This window comes from Panulirus ornatus, chromosome 17 (genome assembly GCF_036320965.1).
Source record: "Panulirus ornatus isolate Po-2019 chromosome 17, ASM3632096v1, whole genome shotgun sequence".
In the NCBI taxonomy this organism is placed as follows: Eukaryota; Metazoa; Arthropoda; class Malacostraca; order Decapoda; family Palinuridae; genus Panulirus; species Panulirus ornatus.
Window position 1 is genome coordinate 25,767,522 of NC_092240.1, and position 24,953 is coordinate 25,792,474.

The 24,953-nt window shown below is 41.4% G+C and overlaps 1 protein-coding gene across 2 annotated transcripts in view; it reads right to left on the minus strand.

Annotated features, from left to right (window-relative positions):
* The window catches only part of B9d2 (B9 domain-containing protein 2), a 52,942-nt gene extending 46,892 nt beyond the window's left edge, over positions 1-6,050 (minus strand). Inside the window, exon 1 of one of the 2 annotated variants that reach the window (XM_071672176.1) lies at positions 5,827-6,050. The gene's annotated coding sequence lies outside the window, so the exon portion shown is untranslated. The remainder of the gene's footprint in view (positions 1-5,826) is intronic. The other variant, XM_071672175.1, reaches the window with a different exon arrangement.
* Positions 6,051-24,953: the final 18,903 nt, after the last annotated feature.

Genomic DNA, 24,953 nt, shown 5'->3' on the forward strand with positions numbered 1-24,953 from the left:
GAGGTGAGAGTATCATTAAACTTTTGAGAGAATAAAAAGATATTTTGGAAGGAGGTAAATAATGAGCATTAAGAAAAGAGAACAAATGGGAATATCAGGTGAAGGGGGCAAAGGGGGAAGTGATAACAAGTAGTGAAGTGAGGAGTTAGAGTATTTTGAAGGTCTGTTGAATGCGTTTGATGATAGAGTGGCAAATGTAGGGTGTTTAGATCAGGAAGATGTGCTAAGTGATAGAGTCAGAGTGGTTTGGTGAAGAGGAAAGAGGTGGTGAAAGCCTTGCAGATGAAATCTAGCAAGGCAGCAGGTTTGGAGGGTACTGCAGTTGAATCTATTAAGAAAGAGGACAACTGTGTCATTGATTGGCTGATAAGGATATTCAATGTATGTATGGATCATGGTGCCTGAGGGTTGGTGGAATGCATGTACAGTGCCATTGCACAAAGGCAAATGGGATAAAGGTGAGTATTCAAACTACATAGGCACAAGTATATTGAGTATTCCTGGAAAATTATATAGGAAGGCAATGACTGAGAGGGTGAAGGCATGTACAGAGCATTAGATTGGACAGAAGCAGTGTGGTTTTAGAAGTGGTAGAGGATGCATGGGTCAGGTGTTAACTCTGAAAAACATATGTGAGAAACACTTAGAAATGTGGGTCAGGTGTTTACTTTGAAAAACATATGTGAGAAATACTTAGATATGTGGGTCAGGTGTTTACTTTCAAAAACATACGTGAGAAATACTTAGAAAAACAGATGGATTTGTATGTAGCATGCATGAATCTGGAGAAGGGATATGATAGTGTTGATAGAGATGCTTTGTAGAAGGTCTGTTAGAAGCAGAGAAGTTTGTATCAATGGTTTAAGGGATGTGTACGTGTAGGAAGAGAGTGATTGGTTCCCAATGGAATGTTGGTCTGTGGCAGGGGTGTGTGATGTCCCCATGGTTGTTTAATTTGTTTATGGTGGTTCCCAGTGTAGGTAAGTTTGCAGCAGGGGTGTGCGATGTCTCCATAGCTGTTTAATTTGTTTATGGTGGTTCCTAGTGAAGGTCAGTTTGCAGCAGGGGTGTGTGATGTCCCCATGGTTGTTAAATTTGTGTGGATGTGGTGGTTAGGGTGGAAAATGCAAGAGTTTTGAAAAGAAGGGTAACTGTGCAGTCAGTTGGAGATGAAAGGGCCTGGGGAGTGAGTCAATTGTTATCCGATGATACAGCACTGGTGGCTGATTCGAGCGAGAAACTACACAAGTTGGTAGCACTAGGAAAATGGGAAAAAAAGATCACATTCTTTGACACTCAATCTCTAGCTGTCACGTATTATGCACCGAAACCACAGCTCCCTGTCCACATCCAGGCCCCACAGACCTTTCCATGGTTTACCCCAGACGTTTCACATGCCCTGGTTCAGTCACTGACAGCACCATTGACCCCAGTATACCACATTATTCCAATTCACTTCATTCCTTGCACACCTCTCCCCCTCCTGTATGTTAAGGCCAAGACTGCTCCAAAGCTTTTTCACTCCATCCTTTTACCTCCAATTTGGTCTTCTGCTTCTCCTTGTTCTCTCCACCTCTGACACATATATTCTCTTTGTCAATCTTTCCTCGCTCATTCTTTCCATACCATTTTAACACACCCCTTCTCTCTCAACCACATATCTCTCTTACCTTCATTACTTACTCGATCAAACCCCACACATCTCTCTTACCCTTTCATTACTTACTTGATCAAACCAACTCACACCATATATTGTCCTCAAACATTTCATTTCCAACACATCCACCCTCCTCCATACAACCTAATCTATGGCCCATATGAGAGAAATACTTAGAAAAGCAATTGGATTTGTATGTAGCATTTATGGATCTGGAGAAGGCATATGATAGAGGTGAAAGAGATGCTCTATGGAAGGTATTAAGAATACAGTGTGGAAGGTAAGTTGTTAGAAACAGTGAAAAGTTTTTATCATGGATGTAAGGCATGTGTACGTGTAGGAAGAGAGGAAAGTGACTGGTTCTCAGTGAATGTTGGTTTGCGGCAGGGGTGCGTGATGTCTCCATGGCTGTTTGATTTGTTTATGGATGGGGTTGTTAGGGAGGTGAATGCAAGAGTTTTGGAAAGAGGGGCAAGTATGCAGTCTGTTGTGGATGAGAGAGCTTGGGAAGTGAGTCAACTGTTGTATGCTGATGATACAGCCTGGTGGCTGACTCAGGTGAGAAACTGCAGAAACTGGTGACTGAGTTTGGTAAAGTGTGTGAAAGAGGAAAGATGAGAGTAAATGTGAATAAGAGCAAGGTTATTAGGTACAGTAGGGTTAAGGGATAAGTCAACTGAGACGTAAGTTTGAATGAGGAAAAACTGGAGGAAGATAAGTGTTTTAGATATCTGGGAATGGATTTAGCAGCGGATGGAACCATGGAAGCGGAAGTGAGTCATAGGGTGGGGAGGGGGCAAAAGTTCTGGGAGCATTGAAACGTGTGGAAGTCAAGAACGTTATCTTGGAAAGCAAAAATAGGTATGTTTGAAGGAATAGTAGTTCCAACAATGCTACATGGTTGCAAGGCGTGGGCTATAAACAGAGTTGTGCGGAGGAGGATGGATGTGCTGGAAATGAGATGTTTGAGGACAGTATGTGGTGTGAGGTGGTTTGATCAAGTAAGTAATGAAAGGGTAAGAGAGATGTGTGGTTATAAAACGAGTGTGGTTGAGAGAGCAGAAGAGGGTGTTTTGAAATGGGTTGGCCACATGGAGAGAATGAGTGAGGAAAGATTGACAAAGAGGATATATATGTCAGAGGTAGAGGGAACAAGGAGAAGTGGGAGACCAAATTGGAGGTGGAAAGAAGGGGTGAAAAAGATTTTGAGTGATCAGAGACTGAACATGCAGGAGGATGAAAGGCGTGCAAGGAATAGAGTGAATTGGAATGACGTGATATACTGGGGTCGATGTGCTGTCAATGGATTGAACCAGGGCATGTGAAGCGTCTGGGGTAAACCATGGAAAGTTTTGTGAAGCCTGGATGTGGAAAGGGAGGTGTGGTTTTGGTGCATTATAAATGACAGCTAGAGACTGAGTGTGAACGAATGTGGCCTTTGCTGTCTTTTCCTAGCGCTATCTCGCGCACATGTGGGGGAGGGGGCTGTCATTTCATGTGTAGCGGGGTGGCGACGAGTATGAATAAGAGCAGACAGTATAAATCATGTACATGTGTATATATGTATATGTCTGGGTGTATATATATATATATTTTTTATACTTTGTCGCTGTCTCCCGCGTTTGCGAGGTAGCGCAAGGAAACAGACGAAAGAAATGGCCCAACCCCCCCCATACACATGTATATACATACGTCCACACACGCAAATATACATACCTACACAGCTTTCCATGGTTTACCCCAGACGCTTCACATGCCCTGCCTCAATCCACTGACAGCACGTCAACCCCGGTATACCACATCGCTCCAATTCACTCTATTCCTTGCCCTCCTTTCACCCTCCTGCATGTTCAGGCCCCGATCACACAAAATCTTTTTCACTCCATCTTTCCACCTCCAATTTGGTCTCCCTCTTCTCCTTGCTCCCTCCACCTCCGACACATATATCCTCTTGGTCAATCTTTCCTCACTCATCCTCTCCATGTGCCCAAACCACTTCAAAACACCCTCTTCTGCTCTCTCAACCACGCTCTTTTTATTTCCACACATCTCTCTTACCCTTACGTTACTCACTCGATCAACCCACCTCACACCACACATTGTCCTCAAACATCTCATTTCCAGCACATCCATCCTCCTGTGCACAACTCTATCCATAGCCCACGCCTCGCAACCATACAACATTGTTGGAACCACTATTCCTTCAAACATACCCATTTTTGCTTTCCGAGATAATGTTCTCGACTTCCACACATTCTTCAAGGCCCCCAGAATTTTCGCCCCCTCCCCCACCCTATGATCCACTTCCGCTTCCATGGTTCCATCCGCTGCCAGATCCACTCCCAAATATCTAAAACACTTCACTTCCTCCAGTTTTTCTCCATTCAAACTCACCTCCCAATTGACTTGACCCTCAACCCTACTGTACCTAATAACCTTGCTCTTATTCACATTTACTCTTAACTTTCTTCTTCCACACACTTTACCAAACTCAGTCACCAGCTTCTGCAGTTTCTCACATGAATCAGCCACCAGCGCTGTATCATCAGCGAACAACAACTGACTCACTTCCCAAGCTCTCTCATCCCCAACAGACTTCATACTTGCCCCTCTTTCCAAAACTCTTGCATTTACCTCCCTAACAACCCCATCCATAAACAAATTAAACAACCATGGAGACATCACACACCCCTGCCGCAAACCTACATTCACTGAGAACCAATCACTTTCCTCTCTTCCTACACGTACACATGCCTTACATCCTCGATAAAAACTTTTCACTGCTTCTAACAACTTTCCTCCCACACCATATATTCTTAATACCTTCCACAGAGCATCTCTATCAACTCTATCATATGCCTTCTCCAGATCCATGAATGCTACATACAAATCCGTTTGCTTTTCTAAGTATTTCTCACATACATTCTTCAAAGCAAACACCTGATCCACACATCCTCTACCACTTCTGAAACCACACTGCTCTTCCCCAATCTGATGCTCTGTACATGCCTTCACCCTCTCAATCAATACCCTCCCATATAATTTACCAGGAATACTCAACAAACTTATACCTCTGTAATTTGAGCACTCACTCTTATCCCCTTTGCCTTTGTACAATGGCACTATGCACGCATTCCGCCAATCCTCAGGCACCTCACCATGAGTCATACATACATTAAATAACCTTACCAACCAGTCAACAATACAGTCACCCCCTTTTTTAATAAATTCCACTGCAATACCATCCAAACCTGCTGCCTTGCCGGCTTTCATCTTTCGCAAAGCTTTCACTACCTCTTCTCTGTTTACCAAATCATTTTCCCTAACCCTCTCACTTTGCACACCACCTCGACCAAAACACCCTATATCTGCCACTCTATCATCTATATATATATATATATATATATATTCTTTCTTTTAAACTATCCGCCATTTCCCGCATTAGCGAGGTAGCGTTAAGAACAGACGACTGGGCCTTTGTGGAATATCCTCACCTGGCCCCCCTCTGTTCCTTCTTTTGGAAAATTAAAAAAAAGAAAAAAAAAAACGAGAGGGGAGGATTTCCAGCCTCCTGCTCCCTCCCCTTTTAGTCGCCTTCTACGACACGCAGGGAATACGTGGGAAGTATTCTTCATCCCCTATCCCCAGGGATAATATATATATATATATATATATATATATATATATATATATATATATATATATATATATATATATGTTGAGATGTATGGGTATGTATGTGTGCGTGTGTGGACGTGTATGTATATACATGTGTATGTGGGTGGGTTGGGCCATTCTTTCGTCTGTTTCCTTGCGCTACCTCGCTAACGCGGGAGACAAAGTATATATATATATATATATATATATATATATATATATATATATATATATATATATATATATATATTTGCAAGGATGGTTCGCTAATTTTAAGAGGTTCTCAATACGACGAAAGCCTATTAAGATTACATCCCCAGTTTCTCTAATACTTTCGCCTAACCCAATATTGTTCAATAAGAGGGATCGGTCTTTCGCAGGTACTTTTAAGCATAATGATGCACTCCCAAAAGCTAGTTTCTACGTGCAGCTAAACAGCGACTCTTACCATTATCATTATATCCACTTTTACACACAAAAATATCCAGTATGTAACCGCACAATTAACAAACCTTTATGTTGTTGTGCAGTTTACCTTAGCTAGAGTCAATCAAATTCTAGTTATAGCACGAAGTCCTCTTTGTCAACTGTTGTGGTTATATTCAGTGGCTGGTGTAAGCTGTAACTGGTGGTTAAATGCGCCAGTCTTCATAACAAGTTGCTGCGACGTCATCTGTTGATTGTCATGTCTGTTTACAAACTTCACTGCTAAATTCGCGCCTCATTGTTTGTTTACATCACAGGAATTCCAAATGAATATCACCTTGCGTCTGATTATATATACATTTCCCCACTATCTATTATAATTCACTATGTATGAAATGTAAAAATTTACACTCGTTACATCCAATATATTAACGACATTTACTTAAAACAAGATTGTGACTGATTTGTGCCAGTAACCCCAATAAATTTGTTGTGCTCCATACACAGTCTGTGAGGTGGCGGAAAAGGATTAAAGACTGTAATGGGCTTTAGTCAGGCCCCATTGGATTAATATTACAAAGAATGTTACATTTCCTTGATGTTTCATTACATACATCACATAGTTTCATATGCCAAGTTTTACCAACTGGACGCATCAGTGGATACAAACTTAAAATTTCCGGTATCTTAAAATAGTTATGAAATTTCTTGTAAGTTAATAGAGACCTACCCATAAACCCTATTTTTTCATATTTTAAGACAGTGTTCTAGTTTTGTGTCCGCATCTTTGGCAGCAAACTTTACAATTCATATGATTAACATTTACACATAGATATAGCACCATCAACGCCCTAAACCTAGCATAAACTAGACAGTGTTCTAGTTTTATGTCCACATCTTTGGCAACAAACTTTATAATTCATATGATTAACATATATAGATAGATACAGCACCATCAAAGCCCTAAACCTAGCATTAACTATTAATTACATTTTGTAATTCACTTATTACTCTCTCCATATACATGTTTTATCATAGACATTTCAATGGTGGAAAATGTTTCTACTTGTGCTTATCTGAACTCGTCTTTGTACTTCAAGGAAGTCTGTTAGTTCCTTTTTCATTACAGTTTTAAGGTTTGTAAATGACAACCCATTGTTGTTTTCAGTATCACCTTTACCAAGTGCAAGTTTGGCTAAAGCATCAACTATGTCATGCTCACGGAGGCTTATATGAGAGGGAATCCATAACAATTTGATTTGAATCACTTGAGGAATAATGTCTGAGTATCTGTGTCTGGCCTCAGAGACCAGCATGATACATTCCTATCTTAGGGTGTTAAGGCAAGTAGTGTAGATAAAGAGTATAAAGATAATTAAACTGTATATGGCAGTGATATTTACCTACTCAAGAGTGGCATGTTTGGCGAACAATTCCTTTTGTAGAGTGGATGCCCAGTTGTTTATTCTAACATTTTCTCTATCTATTACCATTGGGCTGGATCACAATGGCAGTACTGCCTGGCCTCCCAGTAGCAGTCGTGAGAACCGTCAGTATGGATGCCCTGGGCTAGGTCATTTTCAGTCTGGAGTTTCTGTATATGTTCAAGAGCACTGGTTTTGGGAAAGTGTTGAGGGTGAAGATTATGAGTAATTAGATTCTTAGGTGGATAAGTAGGTGTAGTGATGTCAAAGGGAGTTATCCACCATGAGGGCAGGAAATGCTGCTGCTTCCTAATTTTATACAAATTATGTACTCCAAACATTGTAATGTGGTTGGCTGTTATTTCAATTCATTTAGATTCACTGTGCCACAGCATATATGGTTTAACAATTCTTTGGAGACAACACTATTTGAAGCAACATGTAGAGGTTCAGTCCTATCACAAGACTGATTATCAAGTACTCTCTCCTCAGTGCTAGGAGTACCAAGTATTATCTGCATATTGAGTACTTTAGTGGTCTTCAGGCAATCATGTACGATTCTTAAAGCTTCATTTTACATTTTTGCAAGTCTGGTGTGTGGTAATCTATCATAATTAGGATTTTACCCTGCAATAGCTCTAAGAGCTCTGAGCCTGTATGTACAATGTTGATTTAGATTTTGCACACCAGGTGCAGTACATGGTGCCAAGACAGCAAGATATTTACAGGAGGATTTCCATCAGTTTTCACTCTAGATGGTTCGCTTTGACCAATATCAGTTTATTTATTAAAGTGTGTATGCTTCAGCGTGGTATGTATAATTCACCAAAACCACAGCTCCCTATCCACATCCAGGCCCCACAGACCTTTCCATGATTTACCCCAGACATTTCACATGCCCTGGTTCAGTCCATTGACAGCATGTTGACCCCAGTATATCACTTCATTCTATCTCACATTATTCCTTGCACTCCTCTCACCCTCCTGTACGTTCAGGCCCCGTTAGCACAAAATGTTTTTCATTTCATCCATCCACCTCCAGTTTGGTCTCCTCTTCCTTGTTCCCTCCACCTCTGACACACATATCCTCTTTGTCAATCTTTCCTCATGCATTCTCTCCAAATGTCCAAACCATTTCAACACACCCTGTTCTGCTCTCTCAACCACACTCTTGGGGAAGATGAAAGCTGGCAAGGTAATGGGTTTGGATGGTATTGCAGTGGAATTTATTAAAAAAGGGGGTGACTGTGTTGTTCACTGGTTGGTAAGGATATACAATGTATGTATGGTTCATGGTGAAGTGCTTGATGATTGATGGAAAGCATGCATAGTGCCACTGTAGGAAGGCAAAGGGGATAAAGGTGAGTGGTCAAATTACAGAGGAATAAGTTTGTTGAGTATTACTGGGAAATTATATGTGAGGGTATTGATTGAGAGGGTAAAGGCATGTACAGAGAATCAGAGTGGGGAAGAGCAGTGTCAGAAGTGGAAGAGGATGTGTGGATCAGGTGTTTGCTTTGAAGCATGTGAGAAATATTTAGAAGAGCAGATGGAGTTGTATGTAGCATTTGTGGATCTGGAAACGCATATGCACAGGTGATAGGGATATTTTGAGGAAGATATTAAGAGTGTATGATGTGGGAGGTAAGTTGCTAGAAGCAGTGAAGAGTTTTTATCAAGGATGTAAGGCATGCATATGAGTAGGAAGAGAGGAAAGTGATGGGTTCCCAGTGAATGTGTTTGCGACAGGGATGCGTGATGTCTCCATTGTTGTTTAATTTGTTTATGAATGGGGTTGTTAGGGAGGTGAATGCAAGAGTTTTGGAGAGAGGGGCAAGTATGCAGTCTGTTGTGGGTGAGAGGGCTTGGGAAGTGAGTCAGTTGTTGTTCGCTGATGATACATACTGGTGGCTGATTCGGATGAGAAACTGCAGAGGTTGGTGACTGAGTTTAGTAAAGTGTGTGAAATGAGAAAGCTGAGAGTAAATGTGAATAAGAGCAAGGTTATTAGATTCAGTAGGGTTGAGGGACAAGTTAATTGGGAGGTAAGTTTCAATGGAGAAAAACTGGAGGAAGTGAAGTGTTTTAGATATCTGGGAGTGGATTTAGCAGCAGACAGAACCACGGAAGTGGAAGTGTCATAGGGTAGGGGAGGGGGGTGGACTTTCTGGAACCATTGAAGAATGTGTGGAAGGCAAGAACGTTATCTCGGAGCAAAAATGGGTATATATGAAGGAATGGTAGTTCCAACAATGTTATATGGTTGTGAGGCATGGGCTACGGATAAGGTTGTGCGGAGAAGGGTGGAGGTGTTGGAAATGAAATGTTTGAGGACAATGAGTGGTGTGAGGTGGTTTGATCGAGTAAGTAATGAAAGGGTAAGAGAGATTTATTATTCAATTTATTATTCTATTTTGATTTGTCGCTGTCTCCTGCATTAGCGAGGTAGTGCAAGGAAACAGACGAAAGAATGGCCCAACCCACCCACATACACATGTATATACATACACATCCACACACGGAAATATATATACCTATACATCTCAACGTTTTCTTTTTTTGCTTTGTCGCTGTCTCCCGCGTTAGCCAGGTAGCGCAAGGAAACAGACGAAAGAAATGGCCCAACCCACCCCCATACACATGTATATACATACATCCACACACGCAAATATACCTACCTACACAGCTTTCCATGGTTTACCCCAGACGCTTCACATGCCCTGATTCAATCCACTGACAGCACGTCAACCCCGGTATACCACATCGCTCCAATTCACTCTATTCCTTGCCCTCCTTTCACCCTCCTGCATGTTCAGGCCCCGATCACACAAAATCTTTTTCACTCCATCTTTCCACCTCCAATTTGGTCTCCCTCTTCTCCTCGTTCCCTCCACCTCCGACACATATATCCTCTTGGTCAATCTTTCCTCACTCATTCTCTCCATGTGCCCAAACCATTTCAAAACACCCTCTTCTGCTCTCTCAACCACGCTCTTTTTATTTCCACACCTCTCTCTTACCCTTACGTTACTTACTCGATCAAACCACCTCACACCACACATTGTCCTCAAACATCTCATTTCCAGCACATCCATCCTCCTGCGCACCACTCTATCCATAGCCCACGCCTCGCAACCATACAACATTGTTGGAACCACTATTCCTTCAAACATACCCATTTTTGCTTTCCGAGATAATGTTCTCGACTTCCACACATTCTTCAAGGCTCCCAGGATTTTCGCCCCCTCCCCCACCCTATGATCCACTTCCGCTTCCATGGTTCCATCCACTGCCAGATCCACTCCCAGATATCTAAAACACTTCACTTCCTCCAGTTTTTCTCCATTCAAACTCACCTCCCAATTGACTTGACCCTCAACCCTACTGTACCTAATAACCTTGCTCTTATTCACATTTACTCTTAACTTTCTTCTTTCACACACTTTACCAAACTCATTCACCAGCTTCTGCAGTTTCTCACATGAATCAGCCACCAGCGCTGTATCATCAGCGAACAACAACTGACTCACTTCCCAAGCTCTCTCATCCCCAGCAGACTTCATACTTGCCCCTCTTTCCAAAACTCTTGCATTCACCTCCCTAACAACCCCATCCATAAACAAATTAAACAACCATGGAGACATCACACACCCCTGCCGCAAACCTACATTCACTGAGAACCAATCACTTTCCTCTCTTCCTACACGTACACATGCCTTACATCCTCGATAAAAACTTTTCACTGCTTCTAACAACTTGCCTCCCACACCATATATTCTTAATACCTTCCACAGAGCATCTCTATCAACTCTATCATATGCCTTCTCCAGATCCATAAATGCTACATACAAATCCATTTGCTTTTCTAAGTATTTCTCACATACATTCTTCAAAGCAAACACCTGATCCACACATCCTCTACCACTTCTGAAACCACACTGCTCTTCCCCAATCTGATGCTCTGTACATGCCTTCACCCTCTCAATCAACACCCTCCCATATAATTTACCAGGAATACTCAACAAACTTATACCTCTGTAATTTGAGCACTCACTCTTATCCCCTTTGCCTTTGTACAATGACACTATGCACGCATTCCGCCAATCCTCAGGCACCTCACCATGAGTCATACATACATTAAATAACCTTACAACCAGTCAACAATACAGTCACCCCCTTTTTTAATAAATTCCACTGCAATACCATCCAAACCTGCTGCCTTGCCGGCTTTCATCTTCCGCAAAGCTTTTACTACCTCTTCTCTGTTTACCAAATACATATATATACACACACAGACATATACATACATACACATGCACATAATTCATAGTCTGCCCTTTATTCATTCCCATTGCCACCCCGCCACACATGAAAATAACCACCCCCTCCCCCCAAATGTGCGCGAGGTAGCGCTAGGAAAAGACAACAAAGGCCATTTTCGTTCACATTCAGTCTATAGCTTTCATGTAATAATGCACCGAAACCACAGCTCCCTTTCCACATCCACGCCCCACAGAACTTTCCATGTTCTACACCAGACGCTTCACATGCCCTGGTTCAATCCATTGCCAGCACGTCGACCCCGGTATACCACATCGTTCCAATTCACTCTATTCCTTGCACGCCTTTCACCCTCCTGCATGTTCAGGCCCCGATCACTCCAAATCTTTTTCACTCCATCTTTCCACCTCCAATTTGGTCTCTCACTTCTCCTCGTTCCCTCCACCTCTGACACATGTATCCTCTTTGTCAATCTTTCCTCAGTCATTCTCTCCATGTGACCAAACCATTTCACACACCCTCTTCTGCTCTCTCAACCACACTCTTTTTATTACCACACATCTCTCTTACCCTATTATTACTTACTCGATCAAACCACTTCACACCACATATTGTCCTCAAACATCTCATTTCCAGCACATCCACCCTCCTCTGCACAACTCTATCCATAGCCCATGCCTCGAAACCATATAACATTGTTGGAACCACTATTCCTTCAAACATACCCATTTTTGCTTTCCGAGATAATGTTCTCGACTAAGACACATTCTTCAACGCTCCCAGAATTTTCGCCCCCTCCCCCACCCTATGATTCACTTCTGCTTCCATGGTTCCATCCACTGCCAGGTTCCACTCCCAGATATCTAAACCACTTCACTTCCTCAAGTTTTTCTCCATTCAAACTTACCTCCCAGTTGACTTGTCCCTCAACCCTACTGTACCTAATAACCTTGCTCTTATTCACATTTATTCTCAGCTTTCTTCTTTCACACACTTTACCAAACTCAGTCACCAGCTTCTGCAGTTTCTCACATGAATCAGCCACCAGCATTGTATCATCAGCGAAAAACAACTGACTCACTTCCCAAGCTCTCTCATCCCCAACAGACTGCAGACTTGCCCCTCTTTCCAAAACTCTTTCATTCACCTCCTTAACAACCCCATCCATAAACAAATTAAACAACCATGGAGACATCACACACCCCTGCCGCAAACCGACATTCACTGAGAACCAATCACTTTCCTCTCCTACACGTACACATGCCTTACATCCTCGATAAAAATTGTTCACTGCTTCTAACAAATTGCTTCTCACACCATATACTCTTAATACCTTCCACAGAGCATCTCTGTCAACTCTATCGTATGCCTTCTCCAGATCCATAAATGCTACATACAAATCCATTTGTCCATAAGTGCTACATGCAAATCCATGTGCTTTTCTAAGTATTTCTCACATACATTCTTCAAAGCAAACACCTGATCCACACATCCTCTACCACTTCTGAAATCACACTGCTCTTCCCCAATATGATGCTCTGTACATGCCTTCACCTTTCAATCAATACCCTCCCATATAATTTCCCAGGAATACTCAACAAACTTATACCTTTGTAATTTGAGCACTCACTTCTATCCCCTTTGCCTTTGTACAATGGCACTATGCAAGCATTCCGCCAATCCTCAGGCACCTCACCATGAATCATACATACATTATATAACCTTACCAACCAGTCAACAATACAGTCACCCCCTTTTTTAATAAATTCCACTGCAATACCATCCAAACCTGCTGCCTTGCCGACTTTCATCTTCCGCAAAGCTTTTACTACCTCTTCTCTGTTTGACAAGTCATTTTCCCTAACCCTCTCACTTTGCACACCACCTCAACCAAAACACCCTATATCTGCCACTCTATCATCAAACACATTCAACAAACCTTCAAAATACTCACTCCATCTCCTTCTCACATCACCACTACTTGTTATCACCTCCCCACTTGCCCCCTTCACTGAAGTTCCCATTTGTTCCCTTGTCTTACACACTTTGTTTACCTCCTTCCAAAACATCTTTTTATTCTCCCTATAATTTGATGATACACTCTCACCCCAACTCTCATTTGCCCTCTTTTTCACCTCTTGCACCTTTCTCTTGACCTCCTGCCTCTTTCTTTTATACATCTCCCACTCATTTGCATTATTTCCCTGCAAAAATCGTCCAAATGCCTCTCTCTTGTCTTTCACTAATAATCTTACTTCTTCATCCCACCACTCACTTCCCTTTCTAATCTGCCCACCTCCCACGCTTCTCATGCCAAAAGCATCTTTTGCGCAAGCCATCACTGCTTCCCTAAATACATCCCATTCCTCCCCCACTCCCCTTACGTCCTTTGTTCTCACCTTTTTCCATTCTGCAGTCAGTCTCTCCTGGTACTTCCTCACACATGTCTCCTTCCCAAGTTCACTTACTCTCACCACTCTTTTCACCCCAACATTCTCTCTTCTTTTCTGAAAACCTCTACAAATCTTCACCTTCACCTCCACAAGATAATGATCAGACATCCCTCCAGTTGCACCTCTCAGCACATTAGCATCCAAATGTCTCTCTTTCGCACGCCTATCAATTAAGAGAGATGTGTGGTAATAAAAAGAGTTTGGTTGAGAGAGCAGAAGAGGGGGTATTGAAATGGTTTGGACACATGGAGAGAATGAGTGAGGAAAGATTGACAAAGAGGATATATATGTCAGAGGTGGAGAGAATGAGAAATGGGAGACCAAACTGGAGGTGGAAGGATGGAATGAAAAAGACTTTGAGTGACCAGCCCAGAGCATACAGGAGGGTGAAAGGCATGCAAGGATAACGTTCTCGCCTTCCACACATTCTTCAACACTCCCAGAACTTACACCCCCTACCCCACCCTGTGACTCACTTCCACTTCCATGGTTCCATCCACTGCTAAGTCCACTCCCAGATATCTAAAACACTTCACTTTCTCCAGTTTCACTCCATTCAAACTTACCTCCCAGTTAACTTGTCCCTCAAGCCTACTGAACCTAATAACCTTGCTCTTATTCACATTTACTCTGAACTTTCTTTTTTCACACACTTTACCAAAGTCAGTCACCAACTTCTGCAGTTTCTCACCCGAATCATTCACCAACACCGTATCAGCGAACAACAACTGACTCACTTCCCAAGCCCTCTTATCCACAACAGACTGCATACTTGCCCCTCTCCAAAACTCTTGCATTCACATCCCTAACCACCCCATCCATAAACAAATTAAACAACCATGGAGACATCACGCACCCCTGCCACAAACTGATATTCACTGGGAACCAATCACTTTCCTCTCTCCTACTAGTACACATACCTTACATCCTTGGTGAAAGGATGTAAGGCATCTGCTTCTAGCAACTTACCTCCCACACCATATGCTCTTAAAACCTTCCACAAAGCAACTCTATCAACCCAATCATATCCCTTCTCCTGATCCATAAATGCTACATACAAATCCATCTATTTTTCTAAGTATTTTTCACATACATTCTTGAAAGCAAACACTTGATCCACACAACTTCTACCACTTCTGCAACCACACTGCTTTTCCCCAATCTGATGTTCTGTACATGCCTTTACTTTCTCAATCATTACCCTCCCATATAATTTACCAGGAATACTCAACAAACTTATGCCTCTGTAATTTGAAAACTCAACTTTATCCCCTTTGCCTTTGTACAATGGCTTTATGCATGCATTCTGGCTATCCACAGGCACTTCACCATGATCTATACATACATTGAATATCCTTACCAACCAAGCAACAACCTAGTCATCCCCTTTTTTAATAAATTTCATTGCAATACTATCCAAACCCGCCGCCTTGCCGGCTATCATCTTCCACAAAGCTTTCACTACCTGTTATATATATATTATATATATATATATATATATATATATATATAAATAAAGTGCGTAAGACAAGGGAACAAATGGGAACTTCAGTGAAGGGCGCAAATGGGGAGGTGATAACAAGTAGTGGTGATGTGAGAAGGAGATGGAGTGAGTATTTTGAAGGTTTGTTGAATGTGTTTGATGATAGAGTGGCAGATATAGGGTGTTTTGGTCGAGGTGGTGTGCAAAGTGAGAGGGTTAGGGAAAATGATTTGGTAAACAGAGAAGAGGTAGTAGAAGCTTTGCGGAAGATGAAAGCCGGCAAGGCAGCAGGTTTGGATGGTATTACAGTGGAATTTATTAAAAAAGGGGGTGACTGTATTGTTGACTGGTTGGTAAGGTTATTTAATGTATGTATGACTCACGGTGAGGTGCCTGAGGATTGGCGGAATGCGTGCATAGTGCCATTGTACAAAGGCAAAGGGGATAAGAGTGAGTGCTCAAATTACAGAGGTATAAGTTTGTTGAGTATTCCTGGTAAATTATATGGGAGGGTATTGATTGAGAGGGTGAAAGCATGTACAGAGCATCAGATTGGGGAAGAGCAGTGTGGTTTCAGAAGTGGTAGAGGATGTGTGGATCAGGTGTTTGCTTTGAAGAATGTATGTGAGAAATACTTAGAAAAGCAAATGGATTTGTATGTAGCATTTATGGATCTGGAGAAGGCATATGATAGAGTTGACAGAGATGCTCTGTGGAAGGTATTAAGAATATATGGTGTGGGAGGCAAGTTGTTAGAAGCAGTGAAAAGTTTTTATCGAGGATGTAAGGCATGTGTACGTGTAGGAAGAGAGGAAAGTGATTGGTTCTCAGTGAATGTAGGTTTGCGGCAGGGGTGTGTGATGTTTCCATGGTTGGTTTAATTTGTTTATGGATGGGGTTGTTAGGGAGGTGAATGCAAGAGTTTTGGAAAGAGGGGCAAGTATGAAGTCTGTGGGGGATGACAGAGCTTGGGAAGTGAGTCAGTTGTTGTTCGCTGATGATACAGCGCTGGTGACTGATTCATGTGAGAAACTGCAGAAGCTGGTGACTGAGTTTGGTAAAGTGTGTGAAAGAAGAAAGTTAAGAGTAAATGTGAATAAGAGCAAGGTTATTAGGTACAGTAGGGTTGAGGGTCAAGTCAATTGGGAGGTGAGTTTGAATGGAGAAAAACTGGAGGAAGTGAAGTGTTTTAGATATCTGGGAGTGGATCTGGCAGTGGATGGAAACATGGAAGCGGAAGTGGATCATAGGGTGGGGGAGGGGGCGAAAATTCTGGGAGCCTTGAAGAATGTGTGGAAGTCGAGAACATTATCTCGGAAAGCAAAAATGGGTATGTTTGAAGGAATAGTGGTTCCAACAATGTTGTATGGTTGCGAGGTGTGGACTATGGATAGAGTTGTGCGCAGGAGGATGGATGTGCTGGAAATGAGATGTTTGAGGACAATGTGTGGTGTGAGGTGGTTTGATCGAGTAAGTAACATAAGGGTAAGAGAGATGTGTGGAAATAAAAAGAGCGTGGTTGAGAGAGCAGAGGAGGGTGTTTTGAAATGGTTTGGTCACATGGAGAGAATGAGTGAGGAAAGATTGACCAAGAGGATATATGTGTCGGAGGTGGAGGGAACGAGGAGAAGAGGGAGACCAAATTGGAGGTGGAAAGATGGAGTGAAAAAGATTTTGTATGATCGGGGCCTGAACATGCAGGAGGGTGAAAGGAGGGCAAGGAATAGAGTGAATTGGAGCGATGTGGTATACTGGGGTTGACGTGCTGTCAGTGGATTGAATCAAGGCATGTGAAGCGTCTGGGTTAAACCATGGAAAACTGTGTAGGTATGTATATTTGCGTGTGTGGACGTATGTATATACATGTGTATGGGGGTGGGTTGGGCCATTTCTTTCGTCTGTTTCCTTGCGCTACCTCGCAAATGCGGGAGACAGCGACAAAGCAAAAAAAAAAAAAAAAAAATATATATATATATATATATATATATATATATATATATATATATATATATATATATTATCCCTGAGGATAGGGGAGAAAGAATACTTCCCACGTATTCTCTGCGTGTCGTAGAAGGCGACTAAAACGGAAGGGAGCGGGGGGTTGGAAATCCTCCCCTCTCGTCTTTTTTTTTTTTTTTAATTTTCCAAAAGAAGGAACAGAGAAGAGGGCCAGGTGAGGATATTCCCTCTAAGGCCCAGTCCTCTGTTCTTAACGCTACCTCGCTATTGCGGGAAATGGCGAATAGTATGAAAAAAAAAAAAATATATATATATATATATATATATATATAGGTGGGAGGAGGGGGCAAAAGTCCTGGGAGCCTTGAAGAATGTGTGGAAGTCAAGAACATTATCTCGGAAAGCAAAAATGGGTATGTTTGAAGGAATAGTGATTCCAACAATGTTGTATGGTTGCGAGGCGTGGGCTATGGATAGGGTTGTGCGCAGGAAGGTGGATGTGCTGGAAATGAGATGTTTGAGGACAATGTGTGGTGTGAGGTGGTTTGATCGAGTAAGTAATGTAAGGGTAAGAGAGATGTGTGGAAATATAAAGAGCGTGGTTGAGAGAGCAGAAGAGGGTGTTTTGAAATGGTTTGGGCACATGGAGAGAATGAGTGAGGAAAGATTGACCAAGAGGATATATGTGTCGGAGGTGGAGGGAACGAGGAGAAGTGGGAGACCAAATTGAAGGTGGAAAGATGGAGTGAAAAAGATTTCGAGTGATCGGGACCTGAACATGCAGGAGGGTGAAAGGCGGGCAAGGAATAGGATGAATTGGATCGATGTGGTATACTGGGGTTGACGTGCTGTCAGTGGATTGAATCAGGGCATGTGAAGCGTCTGGGGTAAACCATGGAAAGCTGTGTGGGGCCTGGATGTGGAAAGGGAGCTGTGGTTTCGGGCATTATTGCATGACAGCTATAGACTGAGTGTGAACGAATGAGGCTTTTGTTGTCTTTTCCTAGCGCTACCCCGCGCATATGAGGGGGGAGGGGGATGGTATTCCATGTGTGGCGAGGTGGCGATGGGAATGAATAAAGGCAGACAGTGTGAATTGTGTGCATGGGTATATATGTATGTGTCTGTGTGTGTATATATATGTGTACATTGAGATGTATAGGTATGTATATTTGCGTGTGTGGACGTGTGTGTATATACATGTGTATGGGGGTGGGTTGGGCCATTTCTTTCGTCTGTTTCCTTGCGCTACCTTGCTAACGCGGGAGACAAAGTATGATATATATATATATATATATATATATATATATATATATATATATATATATATTTCTTTCTTTTAAACTATTCGCCATTTCCCGCGTTAGCGAGGTAGCGTTAAGAACAGAGGACTGGGCCTTTTTTGGAATATCCTCACCTGGCCCCCTCTGTTCCTTCTTTTGGAAAATTAAAAAAAAAATGAGAGGGGAGGATTTCCAGCCCCCCGCTCCCTCCCCTTTTAGTCGCCTTCTACGACATGCAGGGAATACATGGGAAGTATTCTTAATCCCCTATCCCCAGGGATGATATATATATATATATATATATATATATATATATAAAAGGATCACAATTTTGCACGTGATCAAGTATATTCTTAAGAAATCGTTTTATGGAGTTGAGCCCAAACCTCCCATTGACACCAAGAATATTTTAGTTCTCCCTTTTAATGATAATTTTACTTTACTTCCCATGTTGCTTAAATCCTTTAATGTAAATGTTGCCTTCAGCAACAATAATACTATAAAGAATATCTTAATCAGGAATTCACCAGAAAATTCTCCTGGGTGCATCTATAAAGTGCCATGTAGAAATTGTGATAAGATTTATGTTGGGCAGACTGGTGAGGATCTTTCTGTTTGACTTAAGCAACATAAATATAGTATAAGAACGGGACATGAATCCAATGCCTTGTTTAAGCACGTTAAAAACTATGATCATTGTATTGACTGGAGTAATGCCATCTCAGTTATTAACTCTATTACCATGAGAAATATCATTGAATCTTCTATTATTAAACACGCAAAGAATTATAATCTTAATATTACTGATGGTTTATACAAATTGGATAACTTTATTGTTGATGAAATTTGTAAAATAATAAGTTTATGATACGCTTGTTAACTGTCTTGGACAATCGCATGTTCATCATATGGCATCCTAGCTACGTCTCTTCATTATATATCAACTGACTGTTATATTGTCTCCCCTGATGATCTGATTATTACACGAAAGTGCACTTGGGAACTTATCATGTTTCATTTTCCCCATGGACTCTTAAGAATATTTATATTTATTTATTATACTTGGTCGCTGTCTCCCGCATTAGCGAGGGAGCGCAAGGAAACAGACAAAGGAATGGCCCAACCCAACCACATACACACGTATATACATGCACGTCCACACATGCATATATACATACCTATACATCTCAACGTATGCATATATATACACACACAAACATATACATAAATACGCATGTACATAATTCATAGTCTGCCCTTATTCATTCCTGTCGCCACCCCGTCACACATGAAATGACAACCCCCTCCCCTTGCATGTGCCCGAAGTAGCGCTAGGAAAGGACACAAGGGCCACATTCGTTCACACTCGGTCTCTAGCTGTCATGTATAATGTACCGAAAGCACAGCTCCCTTTCCACATCCAGGCCCCACAAAACTTTCCATGGTTTACCCCAGACGCTTCACATGCCCTGGTTCAATCCATTGACAGCACGTTGACCCCGGTATACCAGATCATTCCAATTCACTCTATTCCTTGCATGCCTTTCACCCTCCTGCATGTTCAGGCCCAGATCACTCAAAATCTTTTTCACTCCATCTTTCCACCTCCAATTTGGTCTCCCACTTCTCCTCGTTCCCTCCACCTCTGATGCATATATCCTTTTTGTCAATCTTTCCTCGCTCATTCTCTCCACACATTTTTCAATGCTCCCAGAACTTTCACCCCCTCCCCCACCCTATGACACACTTCCACTTCCATGGTTCCATCCTCTGCTAAATCCACTCCTAGATATCTAAAACACATCACTTCCTCCAGTTTTTCTCTATTCAAACTTACCTCCCAATTGACTTGTCCCTTAACCCTACTGTACCTAATAATCTTGTCTTATTCACACTTACTCTCAGCTTTCTTCTTTCATACACTTTACCAAACTCAGTCACCAGCTTCTACAGTTTCTAACCCAAATCAGCCACCACCACTGTATCATCAACGAACAACAACTGACTCACTTCACAAGCTCTCTCATCCACAACAGACTGCATCCTTGCCCCTCTTTCCAAAACTCTTGCTTTCACCTCCCTAACAACCCCATCCATAAACAAATTAAACAACCATGGAGACATCATGCATCCCTGCCACAAACCAACATTCACTGAGAAGCAATCACTTTCCTCTCTTCCTACACATACACATGCCTTACATCCTCGATAAAAACTTTTCACTGCTTCTAACAACTTGCCTCCCACACCATATATTCTTAATACCTTCCACAGAGCATCTCTGTCATATGCCTTCTCCAGATCCATAAATGCTACATACAAATCCGATTGCTTTTCTAAGTATTTCTCACATACATTCTTCAAAGCAAACACCTGATCCACACATCCTTAACCACCTCTGAAACCACACTGCTCTTCCCCAATCTGATGCTCTGTACATGCCTTCACCCTCTCACTTAATACCCTCCCATATAATTTCCCAAGAATACTCAACAAACTCATACCTCTGTAATTTAAGCACTTTGTTTTTTCTTGCATCTGAGACTGTGTAGGTGTGCAACTTGTAACTAATGTTCAGGAGTTCATGTTTGTCAGGATACCTGCACATGTATGATTCCACGTGCATGTCTTTTCATGCACGTATGGGCCCGTGCATGTCTGTTTCTGTACACACGTCTGTGTCCATGTGCACAAATCGCGTGTTTTACCACGCAAAAAAGTATATTGTGCTTGTATGTCTGCTTACTTAAATGTTTCCGTTTCTGGATGTAGGGAGGGAGCTTTACTCTCATGGGGTATCAGTGACTGACCTTTTATTCTTATCATGCAGCCTTTTGAATATTCCACTAATATCTGCATTTACTGCATCTTAGTATGGACTAAAATAATGAAGCCTGGGATCTTTTAAACGTTGTACCTATTTTCTTGTTTCACATTATTTTCCTTTCACTATACTTGAGGGAAATCTTTACAAGAGGTAAACAGCAGTTTACTTCCCTTATAATCCATGTAATTTCCTTTATAATCCCTGTCATTCAAGTTTTCGATATAAAGTTCTGCAAAGTATGAAACCACAGTCCCAGTAACTGCTTGACTACTACAGATTCTTTTCTATTTTAAGACATGTTGATAATACAATGATCACAGGAAAAATTGTCCAAGATAACTACAAAGTTTAATTGCTTTGTTAAGTGGTGTAAAACAAATTATCTGCATTTGAATGTAAAGAAAAATAAAAAGATGATAATAGATTTTAGGACAAAAAACTACATGTAACCGTTAAAAGGTAGTGCAAATACTGATATGGTGTATAAGAAATGTAATCAAAGACTGCTCTTTGTACGTATCTTAAATAGTTTACATACAGACATACTCATCACTCTTGAGCTTAAAGAAATCACTATCACAGACAGTTTAATTACCTCATTCTTTATCCTCACTAATTGCCTTAAACACACCGAGATGAAAATGTATCATGTTATTATGTGAAGTTTGAGACAGATATTCAAACATTATTGGTCAAGGGATTCAAATCAAATTGTTATGGATTCCCTCTTATATGGGCTTCTGTGACTATGACAAAACATGCTTTGCGAAACTTGATTTTGGCATAGATGTTGAAAACAACATTGAATTTTCAATTAAAAGTCTCAAAACTGTGATTAGGAAGAAGTGACACAACTCTTTGAAGTAAATGACAAATGCAGAGGCAAAAGTCTAAAGCAGTTTTCATCACAGTAAAATGTGCAACGTGAATCTTGTATGTGGAGAGAGTAATTGGATTAGCAGGTCAAGAAATGTAATTAGTAGACTAAGGCTATAGACTCTTAGAATTTTGGCCTGAGATTTGGATACAGACTAGAGCAATGTTTCTTAGACTAAAGAAGCAAGTGCCTTCTTGAGATACATATATACACACCCTGCAAGAAATGGCACAAAACCTCATTGGTAACAAGATGCTCAATATTCTAAAAAAAATGTTCAACTTTTTCATCCAATCGGTCAACTTACTATATGATATACCATAAGCGTATGTAATGAATCGACTGTGTAACAATTTGTGTTATGAGTATCTGTCCACTGGGTGTGTGTGTGTGTGTGTGTGTGACAAAGGTCCTTTTGAACTACTGCTGTCAGGATGAACAATGAGTGCACAAACTCTAGTGATTTTTATATTTTTTTTCAATTGTACTTTGTCGCTGTCTCCCGCATTAGCGAGGAATCGCAAGGAAACAGACGAAGGAATGGCCCAACCAACCCACATACACATGTATATACATACATGTCAACACACGCAAATATACATACCTATACATCTCAATTTATACATATATATACACACACAGACATATACATATATACACCATGTACGTAATTCATACTGTCTGCCTTTATTCATTCCCATCGCCATCCCGCCACACATGAAATAACAACACCTTCCCCCATCATTTGTGCGAGGTAGCGCTATTGGAAAGGACAACAAAGGCCCCATTCGTTCACACTCAGTCTATAGCTGTCATGTAATAATGCACCGAAACCACAGCTCCCTTTCCACATCCAGGCCCCACAGAACTTTCCATGGTTTACCCCAGACGCTTCACATGCCCTGGTTCAATCCACTGACAGCACGTCGACCCCGGTATACCACACCGTTCCAATTCACTCTATTCCTTGCACGCCTTTCACCCTCCTGCATGTTCAGGCCCCGACCACTCAAAATCTTTTTGACTCCATCTTTCCACCTCCAATTTGGTCTCCCACTTTTCCTCGTTCCCTCCACCTCTGACACATATATCATCTTGGTCAATCTTTCCTCACTCACTCCGAAGCTTGATTGATAATCACGACTTTCCAGCCATCAGCCACTTTCTTACCCACAGAAGTACTACACAACCTCATCTTTATCATGGTGTGAGTGTGAGTGAGTGAGTGCATGTGTGTGTGTGTGTGTGTGTGTGTGTGTGTGTGTGTGTGTGTGTGTGTGTGTGTCTGTGTGATGAAAAGCATAGCATATATATTAAACTAGAAGACACTAAAAATTTCACACAAATAGAGTTTGATAATATATACCTGGGCTGTATCTGTGCATTGAATGAATAGCAATATCAAGATGACAAAACAGTAAATCCAATGACAGTAAAGAAATATTACATATTACATAAAAAGATAACATATGGAGTCCCATGTGCATAAAATTCCCTTCGCTCATGCAGAAACAGGTTATCACTTTGTTTTTTCTTGCATCTGAGACTGTGTAGGTGTTCAACTTGTAAATAATGTTGAGGAGTTCATGTTTGTCAGGATACCTGCACGTGTATGATTTTACGTGCATGTCTTTTCATGCATGTATGGGCCCGTGCATGTCTTTTCATGCACGTATGGGCCCGTGCATGTCTGTTTCTGTAAACATGTCTGTGTCCATGTGCACAAATCGCGTGTTTTACCACACGAAAAACTATATTGTACTTGTATGTCTGCTTACTTAAATGTTTTCCTGTTTCTGGATGTAGGGAGGGAGCTTTACTCTCATGGGGCATCAGTGACTGACCTTTTATTTTTATCATGCAGCCTTTTGAATATTCCACTGATATCTGCATTTATCCCTGGGGATAGGGGAGAAAGAATACTTCCCACGTATTCCCTGCGTGTCGTAGAAGGCGACTAAAAGGGGAGGGAGCGGGGGGCTGGAAATCCTCCCCTCTCGTTTTTTTTTTTTTAATTTTCCAAAACAAGGGACAGAGAATTGGGCCAGGTGAGGGTATTCCCTCAAGGCCCAGTCCTCTGTTCTTAACGCTACCTCGCTAATGCGGGAAATGGCGAATAGTTTGAAAGTTTGAAAGAATCTGCATTTACTGCATCTTAGTATGGACCAAAATAATGAAGCCTGGGATCTTTTAAACGTTGTACCTATTTTCTTGTTTCACTTTATTTTCCTTCCACTATACTTGAGGGAAATCTTTACAAAAGGTATTCAGCAGTTTACTTCCCTTATAATCCAAGTAATTTCGTTTATAATCGCTGTCATTCAATTTTTCGATATAAAGTTCTGCACAGTATGAAACCACGTTCCAAGTAACTGCTTGACTACTAAAGATTCTTTTCCCCAGTACTGCTGTCTCTTTCTTGCACATAATTTTGCAAGATAGATAATTCAAGTCCAACAAAATTTTTACGAATACAGGTGGACCCCTGCAATGTGTTATGAACCCCCACTTTGTTCAGTTTTGCATACTGATAACTGTAGAATTGTTTTTAGCAACTACACTATTTTAAGATATCTTGATAATACAGTAATCACAGAAAAAATTGTACATGATAACTGAAAAG